This window comes from Clarias gariepinus, chromosome 12 (genome assembly GCF_024256425.1).
Source record: "Clarias gariepinus isolate MV-2021 ecotype Netherlands chromosome 12, CGAR_prim_01v2, whole genome shotgun sequence".
Classification (NCBI taxonomy): Eukaryota; Metazoa; Chordata; class Actinopteri; order Siluriformes; family Clariidae; genus Clarias; species Clarias gariepinus.
Genome location: NC_071111.1, coordinates 3,052,037 through 3,060,331, shown reverse-complemented (window position 1 = coordinate 3,060,331; position 8,295 = coordinate 3,052,037).

Here is an 8,295-nt window from a genome sequence, read left to right as displayed (position 1 = left end):
ACAGAGTACCTTATTGAGAATGGACTAGCTGTCCCTAGTACAAGTCCATGGAGTTCCCCTTGTGTTCTAGTACCCAAGTCAGATGCCTCATTTCGTTTTTGTACTGATTACCGGAAGGTCAATGCAGTAACCAAGCCTGATGCGTTTCCTCTTCCTAGAATGGAAGATTGTGTTAATTGTGTTGGTGCAGCCAAATTCACTAGTAAGCTGGATCTTTTAAAAGGATATTGGCAGGTCCCTCTTACACCTTGTGCATCCATAGTTTCAGCCTTTGCTACACCTGATAACTTTTTGCAGTATACAGTTATGCCCTTTGGACTCTGAAATGCTCCTGCTACTTTTCAGCGGCTCATGAACCTTGTCTTGGGTGATGTTTCCAATTGTGCTGTCTACCTGGACGATGTCATTGTCTATTCCGATACTTGGGAACAACACCTACAGACACTAGAATGGGTGTTTAGACGACTTTCAGAAGCTTCATTAGTTCTTAACTTGGATAAATGTGAATTTGGTAAAGGTGTGGTAACCTACCTTGGTAAGGTAGTTGGGCAGGGTGTAGTGAAACCTGTGGATACTAAGGTCCAATCCATTAAACAATTTCCCATTCCAATGACGCGTCGTGAGTTGCAACGGTTCTTGGGTATGGCTGGATATTATCGTTGTTTCTGTAAAAATTTCTCTAATGTGGTCGTGCCTCTCACTAACCTACTCCGCAAGGATGTCATTTTTCAGTGGTCTCCAGAGTGTCAGTGTGCCTTTGACTCAGTTAAGCTCCTGCTATCCAGCTCTCCCGTGCTTGCTGCTCCTAATGTGAGTAAACCTTTCAAACTAGAAGTGGATGCTAGTGGTACTGGGGCTGGAGCAGTGTTACTGCAGGAGGATGATCATGGAATCGATCACCCCATTTGTTATTTCTCCAAGAAGTTTTTAAAGCATCAGCTAAACTATAGCACAATCGAAAAAGAAGCACTAGCATTATTAATGGCTATACAGCACTTTGAAGTTTACATTGGTGATAGTTCAGCTCCTGTACAAGTTTTTACAGATCACAACCCCTTAGTTTTCCTCCACCGTATGTGTAACACCAACCAACGACTGATGCGTTGGTCTCTTATCGTTCAAGGATTCAATCTGGTGATTTCTCATAAAAAGGGAACCCTAAACATACTTGCAGATACCTGGTCTCGTTGTTAGGATTTTTTTTTTTTTTTGTGGTTTTGAACAGAAGTTAGGTGAACTTAGAAGTTCACATTTGTGTGGGGGGGAATGTTACAACCCGCGACATGTTGATCGCGCTGTGTATGTTTATGCTTCTGTGCTTTGTAGCGTGTGTGTAAATTGTGCCCAGGTCGCGCTCCGCCCCTGATTCCACTCCAGGTTTTCCGACTGCCACTACAGCGTGTCCAGGTTCGGCTCCGCTCCCATTCCACTCCAGGTTTTTCGACTGCCACTACACCAGCGGCTGGCTGACCTTCCACGCGTGCACTTCCGCCCTGAGTGTACCTGACATTTGTGTATTTTTCAGTTACTTATAAACATATAAATGTCTAAAGACTGATATCATTTTATTCAGCATAAACTGGGCAACAATAATATATGAGCAGCATGTATGTACAAGTTTGTATATTGGAGAAAAAAACAGTTATGCATGATTTTTGAAAACAGCAAAAAAAAAAAAAAAATCACTGAAATAAGACCACAAAACACATTCATGACATTTGTGCACAAGACTTTTGTGACCTGGATCTTATAATGTAGAGGTTTTACTTTAAATGATGTGACAATTACCTCCCTCACTCATTTACAGAAAACAATACATTTATTTATGGATATGGATATTAGCATATGGATGCTAATTAACTTCCTTCTGCTAAATCCGGATAAGACAGAAGTTCTAGTCATAGGACCGCATACAGCTAGAAGTAAAATTTTAGATCACACCGTAACTTTAGATGGCCTTTCTGTTCCATCAAATGCAACAGTGAAAGACCTTGGTGTGATTATTGATTTCAGCCTTTCATTTGAAGCACATGTAGATAATATTACCAGGATAGCATTCTTTCACCTCAGAAATATTGCCAGAATAAGAAATTTATTGTCGCCAAACGATTCAATTCAATTTTTTTTTATAGCGCTTTTAGCAATTTTCATTGCCGCAAAGCAGCTTTACACAATCAAAAGAATTATTAAAGTTTGTATGAAATGTGAATTTGTATGAATCAAAATGGTCAGTTTGTCCCTGGTGAGCAAGCCGAGGGCGACAGTGGCAAGGAAAAACTCCCTGAGGTGGTAATAGGAAGAAACCTTGAGAGGAACCAGACTCAACAGGGAACCCATCCTCATTTGGGTGAAACAGAAAGCAGTAAATGATCTGCATTTATACAGTGTGTAGGGTGGCAGACGGGGCATCCATGTGACGAGATCTTCAACCAGAAGCGGGGCACCAGGATTTGTCAGACAGGTTTGGAGGGCAGAGGGAGTCTGGATCACTGGCAGCTCAGGAACGACATGTGTAGCTCGCCAGAGAGAGAGAAAGAGTGAAAGGGGGAGACAGGAGGAGAGAGTAAAGAGAAAGAGGGGGGGAAGAGAAGAAGAGGAGAGATGGCAGTTAGGTATGGTCACAGTCACACAATGTATAATGTAAATGTATATTAACTGTAGAGTGCAAGCAGAGACTCCGGAAGGACTAACTATGACAGCATAACTAAAAGGGAGAGCCAGAAGTAAACACAAACATGAGGGCTTCCTGACATGTAAAGCAAACAATCACCTCACCGTCAGCAAACCTGAGTGATCAATGAGAGTGAGGAAGACAGCATCCAAACATACCAGTTCACCATAATACTCTACGTCCATGAGTCCCCCAGATCTGCTCCTTTACCTATGGCAAATCTATTTATAAAAATAGCTTTATTTATTTATAATAGCTTAATTATTTATAATAAATAATATTTTAGCCTGGACTTAAACTGTGTCTGAGTCCCGAATACTATTTGGAAGACTATTCCATAATTTTGGGGCTTGGTAAGAAAAAGCTCTGCCCCCAGTTGTATTTTTCATAATACGTGGTACTGACAAGCAGCTTGCATCCTTTGATCGAAGTAGGCGTAGCGGTTCATAAGACATTAGCAGTTCGCTCAGGTACTGCGGCGCGAGACCATTTAATGCTTTATATGTCAAGAGTAGTATTTTAAAATCAATGCGAAATTTCACAGGGAGCCAATGCAGTGAAGATAAGATAGGGGTGATGTGCTCATATCTTCTGGTTCTAGTGAGACTCTCGCTGCTGCATTCTGGACTAGCTGAAGCTTATTTATGCATCTAGCTGAACAACCAGACAGTAAGGCATTACAATAGTCCAACCTAGAGGTGATAAAAGCATGAACTAGTTTTTCTGCATCGTGTAGCGACATAAATTTCTTATCCTGGCAATATTTCTGAGGTGAAAGAATGCTGTCCTGGTAATATTATCTACATGAGCTTCAAATGAAAGGCTGGAATCCAATTAGCATCCAATTTCTTATGTCCTGCACACATTGCTCAATTTAAGTAAGCTGTTTTTCCTCATCAGGTTTTGCTGAGACATATAACTGTGTATCGTCAGCATAATAATGAAAACTAACACCATGCTTACGGATTTCATTGCCCAGAGGAAGCATGTAAAGGGAAAAAAGCCGTGGACCTAAAACTGAACCCTGCGGAACGCCAAACTCCACTAGAGAACATGCAGAATAATCACCATTTACGTCTACATACTGATAACGATGGGTCAGATAGGATCTGAGCCAGGAGAGGGCTGTACCCTTAATTCCTACTACATTTTCTAATCTGTGAAGAAGAATAGCGTGATCAATGTTGTCAAAAGCTGCACTGAGGTCGAGTAATACAAGCATAGTTACACAACCCTGATCAGAGGCCAATAGGATGTCATTTACGACTTTAACGAGTGCTGTCCCTGTGCTGTGATGAGGCCTAAATCCTGACTGATACAGTTCATGTATGCCATTTCTATGTAGATATGAGCATAGCTGCTCCGCTACGACCTTTTCCTGAATCTTAGAGATAAAGAGGAGGTTTGATATCGGCCTGTAACTGGACAGCTGACAGGGGTCGAGGTCAGGTTTCTTAATTATTGGTTTGATAACTGCTAATTTAAAAGATTTTGGAACATAACCAATGCTGAGTGAAGAATTAATTATTCTCAACAGGGGTTCTGTTATTGCTGGTACTATCTGTTTAAGAAAATGTGTCGTTACAGGATCTAATATACAGGTTGATGAAGTTGCAGAAGAGATGAGTGAAATTAGTTCATTCTCTTCAAGGGGAGTAAAGTATTCTAGGTTCTGATCTGACATGGCTAGATTAACATCTGCATTAATTACATTGTTCGGTTTCAAAACCTCAATTTTATGCCTAATATTTACAATTTTATTATTAAAAAAGTTTATGAAGTCCTCACTATTGTATGATGTTGTTGTGGAGATTTCTGCAGTGGTCTTATTTCTGGTTAATTTGGATACAGCATTAAATAAAAATCTAGGATTATATTTGTTATTTTCTATAAGAGTGGAGAGATATGTTGATCTAGCTACACTAAGAGCTTTTCTTTTTCTAGTTATTCTGAGTATATCGTGCATATGTTAATCATTCACAAGGTAAAATATCAACACCAAATTTTTCTCTTTACTTCAACACACAAAAACTAAACTAGTAAGATAAGAGATAAGATATCCCTTTGTTCGTCCCACAGCGGGGACATTTCTTACAGGTAAAGGAAAATTAAGGGTTTAGATAAAGTTTTGATCTATGCCACACATAATGTTTTTACCCCTTATTTCAGTGGGTTATTCATATTACATTTTAAGGAACAAAAACTATTTATTAATATTGTTTAATTCATTTAACAGATTGACTAAGATGTCATCCCTCTTATGGAAGACAGGGATCTGGCTAAATACATTTCCTCATATGGAGATCGGCTGGCATTACTAAACTTTTGCAAAAATCAAACACCACTTCAGAAAAAGAAAGATGGGTCTTTTTCGAAAAGCTCAGGACAAAGTTCCAGATAAAATAGGAAGCTGATGCAAATAAAACTAACGATTAAGTGCAAAACACTGAATCTTCAGGTCCTGCAATAAAGAAAGGGAAAGCTACTTTTTGCAAAATTGAAATAGGGTGGCTGCACAGTAAGAATGGACAATTTAAGCAAGTGAAAGTAAAACAAGGAGGAGGCACAAGAACAATAGTGATCAGAGTAAAATGTGGCATGGATACTGTCTTACAAAAAGGAAAGAATCTCTTCTTCCCAAATGGAATGTCAACCAAAGGGCATGAAACAGATTTCAACTTTGAAGTGTGGAATCATAAACAAAATCGAGTCACTGAGGATGTAACCATTGGATTAAGCCAGGCTACGTTTCTATATTGCTACTTTTCCCAAGGAGCAGTTACAAAGTGATAGTGACACAGATGAAACAGAAGACAATGATGAGGTAGAAAAGTTAAACAATGATGATGATCAAGATAATCTGCAGCTGGATGCTGATAATATGGAGAAAGAGGATGATGTTGGTCAACAGAGTGGTGATGATTTTCAGGAACAGCATAACCTCCTGCTATATGTGCAGAATGACGAATCCTCAAATATTGTCATGGAAGGTGGGAAACTGGACAGCCTCTTATTATTAGTCACTGAATCTCAGGGTATCACAGGTCCTCAATACATCACTGATCCCTTCTACAGTGTAACAGATAAAATGCAGCTCATTATTCCAAACATTGACCTCACATCTGATCTGTCTGACCAGAAAGTTACATTCGGTCCAGGTGATACTGGAAATACAAGTTAGGGATGCACCGAAATGAAAATTCTGGCCCGAAAACGAAACCGAAATTTTTGGATGCACTTGGCCGAAAACCGATACCGAAACCGAAAATGGCTTCATTAAAAAACATGTTTAAAATATATATATATTTTTTTGTATTAAAAAAATGTTGCATATTGCAACTTTGCTGTCCTCCTCTGAAACTTTGAAGTGCTTCCAAACCGCCGACATACTCCGTGTTTGATGCGTAATTACAGCGCGAACGAGACGGGAAGATGGGAGAGGCGTGGCGACAATTTCGGCTTTTATTTTCGGCGCTTTCTTACGTTTCGGCCGAAACCGATAATGCTATTTCGGCCGAAAATTTTCGCCGGCCGAAATTTCGGTGCATCCCTAATACAAGTGACAACAATGACACAGAACCATATGATTTTGATGTCATGCTGCGACAACAGCCACCCTCCATGTCACATGTTTCCAGTGAAGCACTTCCACAACATCTACTCTGCACATCTAGACTGCTGAAGATAGTAACCATACTGTACATCATGACAACTGCCTAAATGAAATGATAAAGAAATTCTTTGATCCAGCAGTGCTTAAACAACCCTTGATTTATAAAAAGATTCCTTTGTGATAATACAGAGGAAAATGGTGTTGGTTCAGATGCTGTTAGAGATGTGTATTGTTTTTTTTTGGCAGAACATGTCAATACCTACCAATCAAGCTAGCTCTCCCCCTTATGGAAGCAATCTTGTATGGATCAGTGTTGCAGTAACTTACTTAAAACCTTCATGCATTTTGTAAGTTGTCAAGATCATGACATCCTTCAGAGGGCTCTCAAAGATTTTTCCATTGTTGATACTGATGAGCTACTAGAGGTCTTGGACAACTATAAATGCCGAAAAAGAGTTGCAGCTGAGACACTCAAAGACATCCTGATGGCACAAAAAGCTTGTGCAAAAGCCAATGTATGTGATAGACTGCTGGAAGGAGGTGATGCAGCCAAATATCACCTTTAACCACGATGAGCTTTTGAAGATGTATGACAACCTTAAACCATCTCCTTAGAAAGTACAGGGACTCCTTCAGTTCCCTGTGATGGCGCCAAAGCAAAAAAAGGTTCAGAACCACCTTAAAAGGTACATCAGGGAGTTAGATGAGGAGAAACTTGGCAAGTTTCTAAGGTTCACCACAGGAAGTGATGAGGTCACTTCTGACAGAATTGAGCTCATGTTTACAAACATGTCCCAATTCACATAAAGGCCTGTTGGACGCACATGTGGAGGGGTTCTAGAGATGGCTGACTGCTATGACAGCTTTCCAGACATCCGGTCTGAATTCAATTCAGTGTTCGAAAGCAACATATAGATTATTGACATTGTGTAGCTCACGTTCAGCTCTTGTGTGCTCTCACTTGTGTGCCCTTGTTTGTTTCAGAGATAATTTTACAGGCAATTACATTTAGTTTGACCTTTTTATCTGTGTTATTATTTTGGTGGTGTTTATATAGAGCACATATTTTTCTTTCAAACAAACCAAAAGTTGAAACTGCCACAAAAATGTTTTGATATTCTGTGAAAATAATTGACTGACTTATTTCTAAGTTTTACTTCTTGAAATATTTAGTTTTTGTAGTTTCTTAATGTACTTATGAACTGCACTGTTTTCTCTTGCAGAACTGTTAGGTATTAATGTAAATGATTACGTTCAATAAATTTTTATTGGAAAGAAGCTGCAGGAAAATATGTTTTGTTAAATGAAAATTATTTTGTATAATGCAGGTCACTTAAAACAACAATATACATCAGACTGAATGCGCAGCCGGCACCTCTGATCTGAAGCTAGGGCTGTTAAATATTAGATCTCTCGCATCTAAAGCAGTTATAGTTAATGAAATTATCACAGATCAGGAGTTTGATATACTCTGTTTAACAGAAACTTGGATTAAACAGGACGAGTATGTAGCTCTAAATGAAGCTAGTCCTCCTGGATACAGCTACATACACCAGCCTCGGTTAACTGGTAGAGGAGGAGGCGTCGCAGTTATTCACAATGATAATTTGACTATTGTACAAAAACACGGACACAAATTTAATTCATTTGAAATTCTTTATAGTAACATAAGTGTATTTAACTATATTAAGTCAGCTCAGTCGATCCCGCTAATTGTCATTTACAGACCTCCAGGGCCGTACTCGGAATTTCTTATTGAATTTGCAGATTTCCTTTCAAATCTAGTCGTTTCTGTAGACAAAGTGTTAATTGCTGGAGATTTTAATATTCATTTTGAAAACCCAGAAGACCCTCTGAGAACTGCATTTATGTCTATACTGGACTCGGTAGGAGTAAATCAGTGTGTAGTAGGACCCACTCATAAAGCAGGTCACACTTTAGATTTAATAATATTATTTGGATTAAGTATAAGAAATTTATTCACAATACCACTATCTGAAGTTATCTCAGA